The sequence below is a fragment of the Hemiscyllium ocellatum genome, chromosome 14 (genome assembly GCF_020745735.1).
Source record: "Hemiscyllium ocellatum isolate sHemOce1 chromosome 14, sHemOce1.pat.X.cur, whole genome shotgun sequence".
Classification (NCBI taxonomy): Eukaryota; Metazoa; Chordata; class Chondrichthyes; order Orectolobiformes; family Hemiscylliidae; genus Hemiscyllium; species Hemiscyllium ocellatum.
This window is the reverse complement of record NC_083414.1, coordinates 17,596,617-17,617,747: the sequence shown is the minus strand read 5'-3', so window position 1 is coordinate 17,617,747 and position 21,131 is coordinate 17,596,617. Positions and strand designations below refer to the sequence as shown.

General features: G+C 43.4%; 1 protein-coding gene across 4 annotated transcripts in view; it reads right to left on the bottom strand.

Annotated features, from left to right (window-relative positions):
* The window catches only part of dnase1l4.1 (deoxyribonuclease 1 like 4, tandem duplicate 1), a 114,983-nt gene extending 97,915 nt beyond the window's left edge, over positions 1 to 17,068 (bottom strand). For all 4 annotated transcript variants that reach the window (XM_060835420.1, XM_060835422.1, XM_060835421.1 and 1 more), the window contains exon 1: positions 16,967 to 17,068. The gene's annotated coding sequence lies outside the window, so the exon portion shown is untranslated. The remainder of the gene's footprint in view (positions 1 to 16,966) is intronic.
* Between the last annotated feature and the right edge of the window lie 4,063 nt (positions 17,069 to 21,131).

Here is a 21,131-nt window from a genome sequence, read left to right as displayed (position 1 = left end):
CCAATTCCTGTACTCAATACTCTGACCAATAAAGGAAAGCATACCAAACGCCTTCTTCACTATCCTATCTACCTCTGACTCTACTTTCAAAAGACTGCCAGACAGGCTGAGATTCAGATTTCCAGCAACAGCAATATTTTGCTTTCGTCATTGTGGCATTCCTTCAGCAGTGCTATTCAGAGCATTCTTACCATTGTGGGAGTGCTTCTGATGAGCCATCTAGCAAAGCGCATTTACACTGTTGCTGGTAACTAATACCATCAATGTTCAAGGTTAGCCTCTGCATGTGGCAACCTGTTGAAGTGCGTATTGTGTTCACCTGCCTGTATATGTTGGTGTGAAAATGGGCACAGGCAATCTCTCATGCAGTCTGGCCTGTGTCGGATCCCTCTGGTGGTGCATCTTACCTCACTAGCACCTGAGATAAGAGAGATTTCCAAATGGAAAGGATGTCTTTTGAGCTCCTAAAATTCCCTGTGTAATCGATATAGACATCATCATAAAAACTCTCCTGTATTAGCTGGAAATGCTAATGAACCTATGTATGCTCATGAAGTTTTCACGAAAGATGGCCAATGAGAGAAAGATCACTGCTCAAATGGGTGTTATCAATTTTGCGGTGTGGTGGTGCCAGTGTTGAGCTGACGTGGATGAGGTCAGAAGTCACACATTACCAGATTATAGTCCAACAGGTTCATTTGAAATCACAAGCTTTCAGAGCCCTGAACCTTTGTCAGGTGAATTGAGGAAAGCATATAGGCACAGAATATGTAGGCAGGGAGACCAATGGACAGAGAGACTAATGGGCAGAGAGATCAAAAGATCATCCAAATGATGTGAGTGGAGTGTCAAATACTAAGTCTCTGCACATGATCAAAAGTGTCAGACGGTGTGAGTGAAGTGTCAACAGCTGACTTGCTAGTGAAGGGATTGGCCCATCATCCAATTAATTGAGGCAGGGAGATAATTACAAAAAATTAAAAGTAAGGTGACAGTGGAGACAAACCAAATAGCTGGAATTACATGATAGTTATAACAGTCGCATGCCGAGGGTCTAACCAAAGTAACAAGGAAACCAAAACTGTACAAACTAATTAAGGTAGAGAGATCATAACAACTAGATAACTCTTCATTAGGGCATGATGATGCTCTGATGGTGCTCTAATGAAGAATCATCTAAACTTGAAATGTTAGCTTGCTCACTCCATGGATGCTGGCTGACCCAATGTGATCTCTAGCATTTTTTGTTTCAGTACAGATTCCAACATCTGCAGTAATTTGCTCCTACTATTTAACTAATGGATTAAATTCAGTGTGAGGGAAAAGTAAGGACTAGGAAAGAAAGAAATTTAACCTTTCATAATTGCAGGATGTTCCAAACTGGTTGCAGCCAATGAAATACATTTCACATTTGACAAGTAATTTTTCTGTGTTATTTTAGTACCCTTACTTGAGGAGGGATGTAGTTGCATTGGAGGCAGTTCAGATGACGTTCATTAGATTGATTCAAAAGATGAGAGTTTTGTTAGCAAGTTTTGAGAAGATTTGTAGCTCAGGTTGAGGTTCTGGAAGTAAGTTTGCTCACTGAGCTGGAAGGTTCAATTTTAGATGTTTCATCACCATACTAGGTAACCTCATCAGTGAGCTGGAACTCTATCAACAAACACATCGACTTGGATCCCATTTACCACCCTGAGAAAAAGAACAGGAAATGGCATCACCACAGGAAATGGCATCACCATAGGAAATGACATCAGCAACCCAAGGAAATCTAAACACATAAATAAAAAGCGGGCTATATCACCAGTGCTTCATCTGGAGGCTCACTGGTGATGTTACCTCGTATGATGATGAAAAATCTGAAAATGAGCCTTCCAGCTCAGCAAGCAAACCTACATCCATGACAGTTTTGTCTTATGAAGGAGATTGAGCAGTTTCGGCCAACACTCTCCAGAGTTTAGAAGAATGAGAGGAGATCTAATCGAGGTACAATAAGATGACTAAAAGAGATAAACAAAGTAGTCTTAGAGAGGATGTTTCCTTATGTGATGCAACTGAGGACAAGATTTCATAATTTTAGGACTGGCGTGGCAGATTTAAAGCAGTCATGATTCTGTGGAATTCACTATACACAAGTGTAATGGATTAGGTAAAAACAATGACTGCAGATGCTGGAAACCAGATTCTGGATCAGTGGTGCTGGAAGAGCACAGCAGTTCAGGCAGCATCCAACGAGCAGCGAAATCGACGTTTCGGGCAAAAGCCCTTCATCAGGAATAAAGGCAGTGAGCTGGAAGCATGGAGAGATAAGCTAGAGGGAGGTGGGGGTAGGGAGAGAGTAGCATAGAGTACCTGGGAGTTGCAATGGGAGAGGGACTCCCTGAGATTCTTGTAGAGAGAGGAGGAAAACTTCTTCAAGGCAGGCATCCTTGCAAGAGGATTCGCAGTAGGGTTAAAATCAATGAGGTAAAAACAATTTACCTCATTCCAGCACCACTGATCCAGAAAGTGTAATGGATGTCAGGGCATTGAGTGATTTAAGGAGGAGATAGATTTTTAATGAATAATGGGTTACAGGGAACTGGAGGTTAGGCAGGAAAGTGTGTTTGAGACCAAGCTGAGATCAGCCATGATTATATTAAATGGCAGAGAAGACTCAAGAGGCTAAATTGCCTACTCTTCCTCATTCTTACACTGTTATGTTTCAATTTGTATACAGTGATTCCCGAGAAATAATAGAATGACCAAGGACTGACATTTGCGTCACAGGTAGGCAAGGTGGTTAAGAAGGTAAAAACAATGACTGCAGATGCTGGAAACCAGATTCTGGATTAATGGTGCTGGAAGAGCACAGCAGTTAATGCAGCATCCAAGGAGCAGTGAAATCGACGTTTCGGGCAAAAGCCCTTCATCAGGAATACCACTAATCCAGGGTGGTTAAGAAGGCATTTCGCACGTTTGCCTTTACTGCTCAGACCCCTGAGTACAGGAGTTGGGAGGTTATGTTGATGTTGGTATTGGTGAGGCCACTTCTGAAGTACTGTTTGCAGTTCTGGTTGCCCTGTTATAGGAAGAAAATTATTAAACTGGAGAGGGTTAAGAAAATGCTGACAAGGTTCTTATGTTGGAAATGGAGGGTTTGTATCATAAAAGTAGACTGGAAAAACTGGGAGTTTAGATCAGAGTGGTGCTGGAAGAGAGCAGCAGGTCAGGCAGCATCTGAGGAGCAGGAAAATCTAAGTTTCGGGCAAAAGCCCTTCATCAGGAATAGAGGCAAGAAGCCTCCAGGGTGGAGAGATAATTGGGGGGGGTGGGGAGGTGTGTGGGGCTGGGGAGAAGGTAGCAAAGAGTACAATAGGTTAATGAGCATGGGGATCGAGGTGATAGGTCAGAGGGGAGGTTGGGGGAAGGTAACAAAGAGTACAGTAGGTAAATGGGGGTGGGGATGGAGGTGATAGGTCAGAGGGGAGAGTGGGGAAGGTAACAAAGAGTACAATAGGTGAATGGGGGTTGGGATGGAGGTGATAGGTCAGAGGGGAGGGTGGAGCGGATAGGTAGGAAGGGAGATTGGCAGGTAGGACAGGTCATGAGAACAGTGTTGAGCTGGAAGGTTGGAACTAGGGTAAGATGAGGGGAGGGGAAATGAGGAAACTGTTGAAGTCCACATTGATGCCCTGGGGTTGAAGTGTTCTGAGGTGGAAGATGAAGCGTTCTCCCTCTAGGTGTCAGGTGGTGAGGGAGCAGTGGTGGAGGTGGCCCAGGACCTCCATGTCCTTGACAGAGTGGGAGGGGAAGTTGAAATGTTCAGCCACGAGGCAGTGGGGTTGATTGGGGCGGGTGTCCCGGAGATGTTCCCTGAAGCGCTCTGCTAGGAGGTGTCCTGTCTCCCCAATGTAGAGGAGACCGCATCGGGAGCAACGGATATAATAAATGACATTGGTGGATGTGCAGGTGAAACTTTGATGGATGTGGAAGGCTCCTTTGGGGCCTTGGATAGAGGTGAGGAAGGAGGAGTGGGCACATGTTTTACAATTCCTGTGGTGGCAGGGGAGGGTGCCAGTATGGGAGGGTGATTTGTTGGGGGGTATGGATCTGACCAGGTAGTCATGGAGGGAACGGTCTTTGCGGAAGGCAGAAAGGGGTGGGGAGGGAAATATATCCCTGGTGGTGGGGTCCATTGTGAGGTGGTAGAAATGTCGGTAGATGATGCAGTTAATGCGAAGGTTGGTAGGGTGGAAGGTGAGGACCAGGGGGTTCTGTCCTTGTTACGGTTGGATGGGTGGGGTCTGAGACCAGAGGTGCAGGATGTGGATAAGATGCATTGGACGGCATCTTTAACCATGTAGGAAGGTAAATTGTGATCTTTAAAGAAGGAGGCCATCTGGTGTGTTCTGAGGTGTAACTGGTCCTCCTGAGAGCAGATATGGCAGAGACGGAGGAATTGGGAATGTGGGATGGCATTTTTCCAGGAGGTAGGGTGGGAAGAGGTGTAATCCATATAGCTGTGGGAGTCGGTGGGTTTGTAAAAAGTGTCAGTGTCAAGTCGGTCGTCATTAATGGAGATGGAGAGGTCCAGGAAGGGGAGGGTGGTGTCAGAGATGGTCCAGGTGAATTTAAGGTCGGGGTGGAATGTGTTGGTGAAGTTGATGAACTGCTCAACCTCCTCGTAGGAGGTGGCGCTAATGCAGTCATCAATGTAGAGGAGGAAGAAATGGGGACTGGTACCAGTGTAACTACGGAAGATAGATTGTTCCATGTAGCCAACAAAGATACAGATATAGCTGGGGCCCTGTGGGTGCCCATACCTACCCCTTTGGTCTGGAGGAAGTGGGAGGATTCGAAGGAGAAATTGTTGTAGATGAGGATTGGCTCAGCCAAACGAATGAGAGTGTCAGTGCAAGGGTACTGTTGGGGATATCGGGAGAGTAGGCTTGGAGGCCCTGGTCATGGCGGATGGAGGTGTAGGGGGATTGGATAACCTTTTTCATTGGAGCATAGGTGGTTGAGGGGTGGCCTTATTGAAGTTTATAAAATAATGAGGGTCATAGATAAGGTGAATGAGAAAGTCTTTTCCCTAAGGTTGGGGAGTTCAAAAACGCGGGAGCATATTTTTAAGGTGAGAGGAGAAAGATTTAAAAAGGACATGAGGGGCAACATTTTTACACAGAGAGTGCTTTGTGTGTCGAATGAAATTCCAGAGTAAGTGGAAAGGGAAGATTTGGAGCGGTATGAGCCAAGTGTAGGCAGGTGGGGCTGGTTTAGTTGGGAACGTGGTCGGCATGGACTGGTTAGACTGAAGGGTCCTTTTCCATGTTTTATGACTCTACGACTCTATAAGTCATAGGTGCAGGTACAATTGCAACTTTAAAAAGGCATTTGGACTGCTACATGAATAGAAAAGGTTTAAAGGTATATTGGTCAGGGACAGGCAAGTCAGACTCGTTGTTTTGGGAAACATGATCAGCATGGATGAGTTAGACTGAAGGGTCTGTTTCCATGCCGTAAGACTCTATGACTCTATGACTGGATAATCTATTTTGTAATGCTGATTGAAAGATAAATTTGGCTGTAACAGGGAGAAATAGTGCCAAGAAATCGTTTATGTCAATGTGATAAGGCAGACAGCCTTCATTTAAATTTTTACAAGAAAGGTGGTCCCTTCATCAGGGCATTGCAGTGACATTTCATGCATAATCTTGTGCCAGAGTCAATACAACAGGATATGACCCCACACCTCCTGGGCAGCAGCAAGAGTGATATCATTGAACCGTGACTAATGATTAGGGAATTCTTCACTATTGAAGGGATGAAGTCATGCATAAATGACCTAAAGTTTGTTGTATTGCGATAAGAATTGCTTTAACTGCATACACCTGCTAATCACAATGATGATTACTATTATAGTAATGCGCATTAACCAAAGGTTCAGTGAATGCCTTCTGTTGTCTCATTCAATGAGTTTCACAGAGGATTGAATGTATACATTGCAGCTGCTTTTTCCTTTGTATGCTTGCGTTGAATAGTACATGGCAGATACGATTAACAGACGCAAAATGTGACCAGTGAAACTGAGTTAAAGAGACCTTTATTCAGAAACTTTAGACTAAAGCAGGACCTTGAATGACTTGGATGACAAATAGCAGGTAAACATCTGTGTCATCTCTTGCCGGACAGTGAACATTTGAAGAAACCAAAGCTTCAATTATTTCCTCTAAACATCAATGGCTACACTGCTGCCAAATCCCTCATTATCAGCATGCTGACCAAAAGCTTAACTGGATCAGCCATATGAACATCTTGTTAATAAGAGCCTGGAGTTGATTATTCTACATTGAGTGATTCACTTTCTAATTGCTCCACGCCTCTCCATCATCTCTTTTCCAGATGGTATGTGTGCAGCACAGATGTTATATTGTTTGTCACCCATGTTGCCCAGGTCTCTTTCTGTAGGTTAGCATTGTTAGTACTCATCCTAAGATTCCCTTTCTCAACTACCATTGTGGATATACCGATACCACATGGACAAGTGGTTCAACTAGCTCACCACCACCTCCTCAAGGGCCATTACTGCGTCAGCCAGTAATGCCCTCATCTTGAGAAAGAATGAAAATAAGTTATTGTAGGAGTTCAGTATGGATTAATTATTGGCTTTGTCAACAAACAACTTCAACTCTTCACATAATAATAAGAAAATCAAAAAGGGTGGTGCTGGAAAAGCGCAGCTGGTCAGGCAGCATCTGAGCAGCATGAGAATCAATGTTTCAGGCATGAGCCCTTCATCAAAATGTGGAGGTGAGGGGAGGGATGAGAGATAAATAGAGGGGCGGGCTGGGGTTGGGGGAAAGGTAGCTCAGAAAGCGATAGGTGGATGCAGGTAGGATTGATTGTGATAGGTCGATGAGGAGGATGGAGTGGGTATGTGGGAAGGAAAATGGACAGGTGGAACTGGTCAAGAGGATGATGCCAATTGGAGTGCTGGATCTGGGATGAGGTGGGGGACAGGAGATTTGGAAACTAGTGAAATCGATGTTGATGCTATGTGGTTGAAGGGTCCCAAGGCGGAAGATGCGGTGTTTTTCCTCCAGTTGTCAAGTAGCTTAGATCACCATCCTGTACACATCCAATACTAAAGGATCCTCCTGTCAACTGTGTGTAATGTCACTTTGTCTACATGCCAAGTCAGTCAAATGTCCCTCGACATCAAGGTCAATCTTTCATATCTCTCTTCTCACTTTTCTGTTCAAATTTCATTCCTGGATTTTATCAAATGTGGTAATTAATGGCTTTTGGAATCACATTACCCAAATATCTATATTCAAGCAAAGATTAATTCCAAAGCTCTCACTACTGGATAGTTCATTGTCCCTGCAATTTTAAATGCAAATTGCATCATTAAAGATTAACAGAAAATGATGTCTACTGCATTGCGACTTCCAGTTCTCTGATCAGTGCACTCTGTGTGCTCTCCATTGGGATCGATGAATTTGGGAATGATCCCATTTGGCTCCATGGTATTCACAATGGGAAGGGGATTTAGTTATTCGGGAACTCTTGCAGTCTGATAAATACCTTGATGAGTTACTCCAGAAAATCACTCCATTGTCAATGTGACTGAAGTGATGCAATATTGTGGTGGCTTGGCAGTATCTTTAAACATTAATCTGTAAACAAAATTGTGCATAATTATTACCTCACACCTCCCATTAAAATGACCTCAAGTGTTAAATCTTTAAAGATGCTGGCATTGTCCAGCGAAGTGAAATGTTGGTAATATCGCTGTGTTGGTAAGGTAGCAGCACTAGCTAATGCTCACAGAGAAAAGGTTCATATTCAGCCACAGCTGAATTTAAATTCAATTACAAAACTGGAGGATTTTTTATTCATTCATGGGAAGTGGGCAGCGTTTATTGACCATCCCTGAATGCGTTTGAGAAGGTGGTGCCGAGTTGCCTGTTTGAACCACTGCAATCCATTGGTGTAGATACACCCTCAATGTCTTTGGGTCACGGTTCCAGGAATTTGGCCTAAGGGCCGGTGATATATTGCTAAATCTAGATGATGACGGTGAATTGAAAACTCACTTCATAAAATTATCATCAGTTGTCCTAAAACTTCATCTGCTTCACGAATATCTTGTAGGGGAGAAAAATCTGCCATCATTACCCAATTTCTTGTACATTTGACTGCAGTCCCACAACAATATGAATGATTCTTAGTCATAGAATCCCAACAGTGTAGAAGTAGGCCACTCAGCCCATTGTGTCCATCCTGACCCTCTGAAGAGCTTCCCACCCAGACCCAACACCTACACTATCCCTGTAACCCTGCATTTCCCATGGCTAATCCATCTCGCCTACACATCCCTGATATGTGAGCAATTTAGCACAGCTAATCCACCTAAGCAGCACAACTTTGAACTGTGGGAGGAAAGTGGAGCACCCAGAGGAAACACACACAGGTACAGAGAGAACATGCAAACTCCACACAGACAGCTGCCCAAGTGTGGAATCGATCCCAGGTCTGTGGCACTATGAGGCTGCAATGCTAACCACTGAGCCACTGTGCCATGCCAACTCCAAATGTTTCAGCTGAAAGGGAATTATGGATGGGAAACTAATGCTGGCAAGGCAGAATAATAATAACAAAAGCCTCATCTGATATTATATTGCAACATCCTTGAGGTAGTGGCATTTCATGCATTTAAGAAGCAATGGTTGAGTTAATGGCTCTGAAAGGAAGAGATAAGACAGCCAGAAGGGAGCCGTGTCCTTTTGAGTTTGTAATGAGGCCAAGCAAAGTATAAAATAGCTAGCTTTCTCTCTCCCTTTTACTACTGGAATATGCTTTTCATAAAGGCATGATTATGATTAGTGATCCATCATGCAGTGAGCTCTGAGCATCAAGCAGCCACATACAGCATTTTGTTGTGTGCTTTCAGGTTCAACAACTTCGATTTGATCTTGCTCATCCAGTCAGCTTCCCCAGCAACTAAGGGTAAAACTCTACTTCATCCCTTGCTGCTTCTTTTCCAGAACATCCTTTGTTATAGTAAGAGCAACACTGACATCCGATATTGTTTGGTTACTCCTCCGCAGTAATTAATTTTGTCAATGTTTGAATCTGATGCTCATGCTCCAGGGCACAGGCCTGTGGTAATTGCTTGTATATTTTTCTCTCTCTGGAGATAGGAAATCATTTGTCCAGACCTAGACACCACAGGAGCATTGCTGGGAGAGAAATCATCCCACAGATGTAGGAGGCTCTAATTTGCAGGCAACCACAATCTGATTGTGGCACATACCCAGTACAGTTTTTAGGGGCCGTCAATAATGTTGATTATTTCAGTAACTCGACTAATAGTATTCCTTCTGCTTCCCACCTCCCAGAGAGGTTTTGCAACAAGTGATCAAGGATGCGAATTGTTCTATTTGTTAAAGAAAAGTATAAAAATAATAAATTGCTCACATCGAAGTACCTTATGCTGTTAGAAACCAACTGATAAATATGGATGGTCCCTTACTAGCGGTTTAATTGCTACGAATCTGAAATGTGTTTATGGCGGTACATTAAACTCTTGCTTGGATTTAATGTGATTTACAAATCTATGATCAGGTAAAACTCACATTTGTTTGAAGTCTTGAATAAATGCTTGTTATTTGCATGTGTTTGAAGACTGTTGAATTTCTGTTTTGATTACTACAAATTTGATCTTTCACTTAATTACGTGCTCCATAAAATAAACATCAAGGAATGCAAAGTTAGTAGTCTGAGTAACGAGCACAGTATAAACCTTTTGAGATTTAGAGTCAGCAAGTTATAGAAATCTACAACACAGATAAAGGCCTTTTGGCCCATCACATCCATGCTGGTCAAAAACAAAAACCTATTCTAATCTCATTTTAAAGCCAATTTATTTAAGCAATAAATGTGTACTAATTTGGTTAAGCTATATTTCAAATCAAAGACTTTTGAAATCTGCTTCTCCATTAACTGCATTTTCTCTGTGAGACAAGCAGGAAGGGAGATGCAGAGACCATTTATAGCTACCACAATTCAGGAAATGAGCAGGAAGAGCATTCTGCATTAGGGGTGAAGAAGCAAAAGAAAAATGTGATTAGACAATACAAAATTGCAGGAATTAAATGCTGCCACAATAACAACATATTGAATTAAATGACCTCCTCCAGGAAGTAATATATGGCCTGATCTATTGGAAATGGTGTCTCTGGTCATATTGTGGGACAGTGCACAAAATACCTTAACAGTGAAGATGTTTAGTGCCTTGTTCCAGTCTTGGTATGCCCAACCGTATGACTCACCAGAGGATGAATTCAACTAGCAACAAGCACATCCTGTTCACAGCAGGAAGATCACGCTAACTGGTAACAATAACATCTGAGAATTGTTATTCTTGTAAAACTTACTGGAAGATGGGAACAGGAGGAGCCACACGGGATGCTATATCTAAAGCAACAGGGCAAAAGACATTTCCTCCCACTACAGCATCATTGAGGACAATGTCTGAAGAGCCTTTACTTCACAGAGGTGGCTGCACTTGAACTCCATCACTTGGTACAGTGATGATACCATGACTTTCAGAGGTGTATTTTGTTTTTTTTTTGAAGAGAGGGTTTAAGGCAGAGGTGCTGAGCTATCCATCGAGAGTTCATTAAGTGAACAGCTAATGAGGCCTTGGGGTTTTGTTTAAAGTTGGAACAATAGAAGCAGTCTGAATGGGTGTGGTCAAGCTTTCTCAGAACCAGGATTTTTAGTTTTAGCTCTCAGCAGTTGTTGGTGAGATCTCAACAGGGTTTGGAAATGACAGTACATCTCTCCCTGCTACACTCCTTCAGAGTTCTCTCTTGGTGTTTACCTGCTGCTGGAGTTGCATGTGAAACAATCTGTTTTTTCTGAATTTGCCCTTGTCAAGAGTGTGTTTATTGGATGTTACGACATTAGAACTGTTAATTAGTAATAGTTATTGTGTCTATTATTTTGTTAAGCATTTCAATAGGATTACAACTAAGCCAATTCTTTTCTTTATTTTTCTTTTGCTGTATTTTACTTATAGTGTATCAATAAAGTGTTTTTTTGCTTAACGTTGAGTAGTTTGACCAATTGAATTAGATCTGGAATGCAACGTCTTGTGCTTATCTTTAAAATAAGAAAAAGTTAGAGTCTGGACTATCTTCTTAATATATTTTGAAGGGGTTTAGAGTCATAGAGTTATAGAGATGTACAGCACAGAAACAGACCCTTCGGTCTAGAGGAAGTCCCATGGCTACCCCTTTGGTCTGCAGCTTGCTACGTAGAACAGTTGACCTTCCGTAATTACATCGGCACTTCTCCCCACCTCTTCCTCCGCTACATTGATGACTGCATTGGCGTCACCTCGTGCTCCCGCGAGAAGGTTGAGCAATTCATCAACTTCACCAACACATTCCACCCTGACCTTAAATTTACCTGGACAATCTCTGACACCTCCCTCCCCTTCCTGGACCTCTCCATCTCCATTAATGACGACCGACTTGACACTGACATTTTTTACAAACACACCGACTCCCACAGCTACCTGGATTACACCTCTTCCCACCCTACCTCTTGCAAAAATGCCATCCCGTATTCCTAGTTCCTCCGCCTCCGCCGTATCTGCTCCCAGGAGGACCAGTTCCACGATAAAACACACCAGATGGCCTCCTTCTTTAGAGACCACAATTTCCCTTTCCACGTGGTTAAAGATGCCCTCCATCGCATCTCGTCCACATCCTGCACCTACGCCCTCAGACCCCACCCCTCCAACCGTAACAAGGACAGAACGCCCCTGGTGCTCACCTTCCACCCTACCAACCTTCGCATAAACCAAACCATCCGTTGACATTTCCGCCACCTCCAAAAAGACCCCACCCGTTTCCACCTTCCGCAAAGACCGTTCCCTCTGTGACTACCTGGTCAGGTCCATGCCCCCCCCTACAGCCCACCCTCCCATCCTGGCACTTTCCCCTGCCATCGCAGGAACTGTAAAACCTGTGCCCACACCTCCTCCCTCACCTCTATCCAAGGCCCTAGAGGAGCCTTCCACAACCATCAAAGTTTTACCTGCACATCCACTAATATCATTTATTGTATCCGTTGCTCCCGATGCAGTCTCCTCTATATTGGGGAGACCGGGCGCCTCCTAGCAGAGCGCTTTAGGGAACATCTCCGAGACACCCGTACCAATCAACCGCACCGCCCCGTGGCCCAACATTTCAACTCCCCCTCCCACTCTGCCGAGGACATGGAGGTCCTGGGCCTCCTTCACCGCCGCTCCCTCACCACCAGATGCCTGGAGGAAGAACGCCTCATCTTCCGCCTCGGAACACTTCAACCCCAGGGCATCAATGTGGACTTCAACAGCTTCCTCATTTCCCCTTCTCCCACTTCATCCTAGTTTCAAACTTCCAGTTCAGCACTCTCCCCATGACTTGTCCAGACCTGTCCAACCTGCCTAGCTCCTTTTCCACCTATCCACTCCACCCTCTCCTCCCTGACCTATCACCTTCATCTCCTCCCCCACTCACCCATTGTACTCTATGATACTCTCTCCCCACCCCCATCTTCCTCTAGCTTATCTCTCCATGCTTCCAGCTCACTGCCTTTATTCCTGATGAAGGGCTTTTGCCCGAAACGTCGATTTCGCTGCTCGTTGGATGCTGCCTGAACTGCTGTGCTCTTCCAGCGCCACTAATCCAGAATCTGGTTTCCAGCATCTGCAGTCATTGTTTTACCTTCGGTCTAACCCGTCCATGCTGACCAGATATCCTAACCTAAACTAGTCCTATTTGCAAGCACTTGGCCCATATCCCTCTAAACCCAACTATTCATATACTCATACAGATGTCTTTTAAATGTTGTAATTGTACCAGCCTCCGCCACTTCCTTTGGCAGCTCATTCCATACATGCGTCATCCTCTGTGTGAAAAAGATGCCTCTTATGACCCTTTTATATCACCGAAACCTATGCCCTCAAGTTCTGGACTCCCCCACCCCAGGGAAAAGTCCTTGTCTATTTATCTTATCCATGCTCCTCATGATTTTATAGTTCTCCGTAAGGTCACCTCTCAGCCTCCGATACTCCAGGAAAAACAGCCTCAGCCTATTCAGCAACTCCCTCTAGTTCAAATCCTCCAACCCTGGCAACATCCTTGTAAATCTTTTCTGAACTCTTTTAAATTTCACAATATCCTTCTGGTAGGAAGGAGACTAGGATTGCACACAATATTCCAAAAGTGGCCTAACCAATGTCCTGTAAGCTGCAGGTTTGCTCCGGTCCATAACGCTACAGTCACAACCTTAGTCTCACATGGGCAGCAGTGCCCCTTAATTTTAAGGCCATTCTGGCTATTAGCTTATATAATGCAAGCTCCTGCCAAACTGCAACAAGAAAGAGCTGTTCTCCCAACAAAGATCAACAAAGTTCTCTACTTCAGGAGAAATTTCCATCTCTCTTTCCTGTGAAAAGCCAACAAAGTCCAGAGAGCAGTGGGCCACACTCACATGATAGACTCTCCAGAAGAAGGTGTCATAGGCTGAACACACATCAGCCTTCATGTTCCCTTTTAAAAGAATCTTTCATGACTGTAATCCTTTCCAATCTCTCAATGTTCAGTCACATCATGGCCATAGACTGCAAACCTTGAAGATTTGTCCTCAATATCTCGATGGCTGTCATGATCATTTCACCATGTGACAATCCTCTATACCATTTTGATTTCACAGAATTGTAACAGTACAGAAGGAGGCCATTTGGCCCATCTTGCCTGTACTAGTTCTTCAAATGAGCATCATTACCTGGTACTAGTTTACTGCTTTGTTCCCTTACCCTTGCTCACTATGTCCATTCAAATAGATGGGGGTAGGGGGGGCCATTAGCTCAGTTGGCTGGGCCACTGGTTTGTGTTGCCAACAGTGCAGGTTCCATTCCTGCACTAAATGAGGTTACCATGATGGTCCCACCTTCACAGCCTCTCCCCTTGCCTGAGGTGTTGTGACCCTCAGGTTGAAATTACTAGCTGACATCTCTCTCTCTCTCTCTCTCTCATGAGATAACAGCTCCATGGTCCCTTAGGCTGTGACAACTTTGCCTTACAATCCAAATAATCATTGAATGAACGTCTGGAAAGTTTCAATTGAACCTGCCTCCACTATACTTTCAGGTAGTGCATTCCAGATCCTAACTACCCAACGAGTGACAAAATCTTTTCTCCTTTGTTTCTTTTCTATGACATTTTAATTTCATTTCATGTGAGGTTACAGGCTGAATAATTTGCGATGAGATTGATCCTCTCCTATCGGGAATCTGAATCTACAACCAGGGTCCATGCCACCATGACAAGACAATGACATGTTCCAGCGATATGTCCACCACCAGAATTTAAACTGGACAAGATTTACAGCACAGCCCTGAGTGCATGACCAGGTTTGTGGTCATCCATTGTATGCAGAAACTGGCCTCATGAGGGATTGTCCCTCTTCACCACCAGGCAATGAGAAGGGGACGGTGTATTTCAGATGCCACCTAAACTTGGAAGGACTCAGGTCAGCTCATCGAAATGTGTTTCACCAAAATCATCCCTCTTAAGTTACAATCCTATCTTAACTGGCATCATTTGATTGTTTTCCTTCAGCTTAACCTTAAGGGTTTTTGTTCCACTTCACCATAATGATTAATGCCAAAATCAGATCAAACATATTTATTCAACATCTCAATTCTTTCAATAATATTTAGCAGTAATCATTTTAAAACACCCTTCTGCTCAACCTCTGTGTGTGATCTGCAGTTTCTTTTCTGACCCATGGGCTTCTTAAAAGTTCTCCCTCAGTAGCTACAGTCGGAAGACCATTGACCTTTCATGTGAGGGTGCATTCAAATGCTCATTCCAGTGGCTGGGGTGACTTTAATGAGCTGTGGGCCTATAGGACCAGACTGTAAACTACAACACCTCAGAGTAAGCTGAGTCGACCAGTTGATTATGGGGCAGTGGCACTGAATTGACAGGGAAGCAGGAGAACTCTCATCCTGATAGAATACAGAAGGTGGCACTTACTCCCGCCAAGGCCACTCAACTGGCACTGTACCTCACCAAACCCATGATTCCGCAAGCACAGAGATGCAGGACTCTTGTGACAATTTGTCGATCCTTTGGTTTCCATAGTGAAGATGGCAGAAATGTGAGCTAGAGCTTATGCCCGAAACGTCGAATCTCCTGTTCCTTGGATGCTGCCTGACCTGCTGCGCTTTTCCAGCAACACATTTTCAGAAGTGTGAACCGTCCAGTTTGTCCAAAGCTATATTAAGGTGTGCTCCAATTGTGTTATTGAAGCTGACCACTGTTGGGACAGAAGGATTCAAAAGACCTGGACTCCTTTATGTTAGGTAACATTGTGCACAATCTCTTTCATGTTAACCTCTTTGCATTTTCTGGCTGAACAGAAGGATGTTCTCATTCTTTAACGAACTGTCATCATAGAGGAGCCTTCAACTAGATCCTCAGTTATTAGTTTTGTTTGTCTAACACCAATTGATGTCATCCTTGACTTCTTCATTCTTGTGCGGTTTTGTGTTGTGAGTGACTCATTGGCTCTTTCCTTATGTCATTTAAATTAATAATTGATATATTTCCAGTATATGTTTGATTAACTTACTGTATCTTTAATCTGAATCAATCATAAAAAAGAAGAGTATAAAAATGGCAAGTAATAAGTGCACTGAGACATGGCCATTAATGTATTTATACATGTTATTACGGAATTAAATACGTAGCACCTAAATTAATGAATTTTTCATTCTGCTGCAGGGAGCAGGTGATGTGCATATATTTTCACAGTTGTGCAGCTGGCAGTCTCTTTTCACTGTAACTGATTCGTTACTCTATTGTCTGTGAAGTGAAAATTTCCCTCAAATTTCTCCCTGCTCACCATGACATCTCTCGTTTCTCTTTGTATCATCTCTTATGCCCTGTCCGAGCTCAGTTTGTCCATGAGAGATATTCTCCGTTGCCTTTAACTCGTCCCCAGCAAACCATTTAACTGCCCTTCCTGATCCTCAGATTAACTGATATTGCTCACTGTCCCCTCTCATCAGCACCTGGCTCACCATCACCCCACTTCAAATCTGCTGCTGTTGCAACCCACTTCAAAAACAAATAGCTTTCACCCTTCTGTCCTTGCAAATTATTCCCTCATCTCAAGCCTTCCTTACATTTCAGGTCCTTGAACGTTTGGCTTCCTTCCGAACTGGTTGAAAGTTTTTTCCAAATCCCACTCAAAGGCCATTTCAGCTTGGTTCCTTCCTTTGCTGCCGTGCTCAGGTAGCCCACATGAGATTCATAAATGATATCCAATGACATTATGCTGGTGGTAAACAATCCCTCCATATCCTTTTCAAACCAACTGCAGCTTTTGGTCATTCCACCCAACAGAGTATGACTGCACTCACTTGGTTCAATTCCTACCTGTCTAGCTGCTGCTAAAGAAACCTCTACAATGGTTTCTCCTCCCCCTTCAGGCCTTTGGAGCCCCTCAAAGACGTTTCTGTGGCTCTTTTCGTGTATGAATTAGGAGCAGGAATGGTTCACTTGGCCCTTTGAGCCTGCCCTGACATTTAATAAGGTCATAGCCAATTTGATTACTTCACATTCCCAATGACCTTGTACTCTCTTGCTTATCAAGAATCTATTTACATCTGTCTTTTTTAAAATATTCAAAGACTCTGCCACCACCACATTTTGAGGAAGTGTATTCCAAAGACTCACAGCCCACTGTGAGAAAAAATTTCCCTCATCTCTGTTTTAAACAGCTAACCCACAGCAATAGATTTCTCCATGAGTTATCCCAGAACACAATAGGTTTCACATTGATTGATTGACAAAACTCCTGTTAAAATCACTGAATAAATACACATTGTTGTTGTAACTCTCTTTGTTACCTGCTTTTGTCCCTTTGTTTAGTGTTTCTCGGCATTCTGTCCTCTACAATTCTTCTGTGTCTTTCACCCTCCTTGACAATTCCTCTGCTTAAATGGCTCTCTTTCCTGTTAGATTAACAATAACAACCTGTGTTTATATAGAAACTTCAATACAATACCATAAACAGCGTCAAAGTACTTTACAGAACCACTACAAAACAAAATCTCACACCATGCCACATCAGGTCAGATGTCTAATAACGTCATCAAAGAGGAAGGTTTTAAGGTGTTTCTCAAAGGAGAAAAACAAGGTAGAGAGAGATAGACAGGTTTAAAGAAGAAATTCAAGACAGTAAGACCTAGACAGATGAAGGCACAAACAATCATCAAGCACTTAGATTAGATTACTTAGTGTGGAAGCAGGCCCTTCGGCCCAACAAGTCCACACCGACCCTCCGAAGCACAACCCACCCAGACCCATGCCCCTACATTTACCCCTTCACCTAACACTACAGGCAATTTAGCGTGGCCAATTCACCTAACCTGCACATTTTTGGATTGTGGGAGGAAACCCACGCAGACACGGGGAGAATGGGCAAACTCCACACAGACAGTCACCTGAGGCAGGAATTGAACCTGGGTCTCTGGTGCTGTGAGGCAGCAGTGCTAACCACTGTGCCACCATGCCATGCCGCCCCTTGAATTGCACTTAGAATTTCACTTAGAATTGCAGATATCAAGAGGCCAGGGTTAGAGTAGTGTGGAGGTCTTGTAGGATTGGAGCAGATTACAAAGATACAGAGGAGCAAGGCCATGAGGGACTTGAAAACGAGTGAATTTTTATATCAAGATGTTGGTTAATTAGGAGCAAGTATTAGTCAGTGAACACAGAGGTGACGGGAGAACAGTTGGTGTAAAATAGGACACAGACAGCAGAGTTTTGGACTTAGCTTTTGGGACTTAGATTAATGTTCAGGGCTACAATTATGATTTGTCACAGGGGTTAGAGTTAGCACATTGGGCTGGGATCAGAGTTGGAGTTTTTATAAAGTGATTTGCAAACACTGCCAATGTAATATGTGTAGATTTGCCGCCATCAATCCTTCTTACTGATATTTGTCGAGCTAATGATAGCAAGTTAGGAAGTATTCCCACATGACATATTGGGCAGAAGAATAGTCTCAATCTTCATATCATACTAAATGTTGATTACATAGTACATGTCGGCTAGCTATATTATAGATATGATACATGATTGTCTCGTGTGAGACATCAGACTCAACTTAACAGTAGGCACACAATTTTTTATTTCAAAATATACTTTATTTATAAATTACCTAAAAATAAATAAAAATACAAACCAGGGCCATACAGAAAATTCAGTATATCTCATTTGACATATCTCATTCCAGCTTCAGTACACATGAATTATAGAGTCATAGAGATGTACAGCACGGAACACAGACCCTTCGGTCCAACTTGTCCGTGCCGACCAGGTGTCCCAACCCAATCTAGTCCCACCTGCCAGTACCCACCCCATATCGCACGAGACCCTTCCTGTTCATATACTCATCCAGATGCCTCTTAAATGTTGCAATTGTACCAGCCTGCACCACTTCCTCTGGCACCTCATTCCACACACACCACCTTCGGCATGAAAAAGTTGCCCCTTAGGTGTCTTTTATATCTTTCCCCTCTCAACCTAAAACTATGCCCTCTAGTTCTGTACTCCCTCACCCCAGGGAAAAGACTGTGTCTATTTATCCTATCCATGCCCCTCATGATTTTATAAACTTCTAGAAGATCACCCCTCAGCCTCTGATGATCCAGGGAAGACAGCACTAGTCTGTTCAACATCTTCCTATCGCTTAATCCTCCAACCCTGGTAACATCCTTGTAAATCTTTTCTGAACCCTTTCAAGTTTCACAACATCCTTCTGATAAGAAGGAGTCCAGAAATGCATGCAATTTCCAGAAGTGGTCTAACCAATGTCCTGTACAGCTGCAACATGACCTCCCAACTCCTATACTCGATGCTCTGACCAATAAAGGAAAGCATACTAAACATCTTCTTCACTATCCTATCTACCTGCGACTCTACTTTCAAGGAGCTATGTACCTACACTCCAAGGTCTCTTTGTCAGCAAGACTCCCCATGACCTTACCATTATGTGTATAAGTCCTGCTGTAATTTGCTTTACCAAAATGCAGCACCTCACACTTATCTAAATGAAACTCCATCTGCCAATCAAATTTGTGAGACACATTTTCCCACACTGTTGACTATCCCTAATCAGTCCTTGCCTTTCCAAATACATGTACATCCTGTCCCTCAGGATTCCCTCCAACAACTTGCCCACCACTGAATTCAAACTCACTGGTCTATATTTCCCTGGTTGTCCTTTCTTGAACAGTGGCACCACATTAGCCAACCTCCAATCTTCTAACATCTCACCTGTGACTATCGATGATACAAATATCTCAGCAAGAGGCCCAGCAATCACTTCTCTAGCTTCCCATAGGGTTCTTGAGTATACCTGATCAGGTCCTGGGGATTTATCTACTGTTACGCATTTCAACACATCCAGCACTTCCTCCTCTGTAACCTGGACATTTTTCAAGATGTCACTATCTATTTCCCTACAGTCTATATCTTCCACGTCCTTTTCCACAGTAAACACTGATGCAAAATACTCATTTAGTATCTCCCCCATCTCCCGCAGTTCCATACAAAGGCTGCCTTGCTGATCTTTGAGGGGCACTATTCTCTCCCTAGTTACCCTTTTGTCCTAAATGTATTTGTAAAAAACCTTTTCGATTCTCCTTAACTCTATGTCCCCTTTTTGCCCTCCTGATTTCCCTCTTAATTATGCTCCTACTGCCTTTATACTCTTCTAAGGATTCACTTGATCTATCCTGTCTATACCTGACATATGCTTCCTTCTTTTTCTTAACCAAACCCTCAACTTCTTTAGTCATCCAGCATTTACTACAACTACTAGCCTTTCCTTTCATCCTAACAGGAATTCACTGTCTCAGGACTCCCATTATCCCATTTCTGAAGACTACCCATTTTCCAGCCGTCCCTTTACCTGTGAACATCTGCCCCCAATCAGCTTTTGAAAGTTCTTGCCTAATACGGTCAAAATTGGCGTTTCTCCAATTCAGAACTTCAACTTTTAGATCTGGTCTATCCTTTTCCATCACAATTTTAAAACTAATTGAATTATGGTCGCTGGCCCCAAAGTGCTCCCCCACTGACACCTCAGTCACCTGCCCTGCCTTATTTCCCAAAGGTAGGTCAAGTTTTGCACCTTCTCTAGTAGGTACATCCACATACTGAATCAGATAATTTTCTTGTACATATTTAACAAATTCTTCTCCGTCTAAACCCTGAACACTATGGCAGTCCCAGTCTATGTTTGGAAATTTAAAATCCCCTACCATAACCACCCTATTATTCTTACAGATAACTGAGGTCGCCTTCCAATTTTGTTTCTCAATTTCCCTCTAACTATTAGGGGATCTATAATATAATCCCAATAAGGTGATTATCCCTTCCTTATTTCTCAATTTGACCCAAATAACTTCCCTGGACATATTTCTAGGAATATCCTCCCTCAGTACAGTTGTAATGCTATCCCTTATCAAAAACATCACTCCCCCCTCCTCTCTTGCCTCCCTTTCTGTCCTTCTAGTAACATTTGTATCCTGGAACATTAAGCTGCCAGTCCTGCCCATTCCTGAGCCACGTTTCTATAATTGCTATGATATTTCAGTCCCACGTTCCTAACCATGCCTTGAGTTCATCTGCCCTCCCTGTTAGGTCCCTTGCTTTGAAATAAATGCAGTTTAATTTATCAGTCCCACCTTGTTCTCTGTTTGTCCCTGCCTGCCCTGACTGTCTTACTCACTTCTTTTCTCAACTGCACCAGTCTCAGATTGATCACTTTTTTCACAAACTCCCTGGGCCCCTCTGCCATCCCCCTCCCCCCGCCAACTTATTAGTTTAAATCCTCCCGAGCAGCTCTAGCAAATCTACCCGCAGTATATTCAGGTGCAATCCGTCCTTCTTGTACAGGTCACTTCTACCCCAAAAGAGATTCCAATGATCCAAAAATATGAATCCTTCTCGCATACACCAGCTCCTCAGCCATGTATGCATTCATCTGCTCTATCCTCTTAT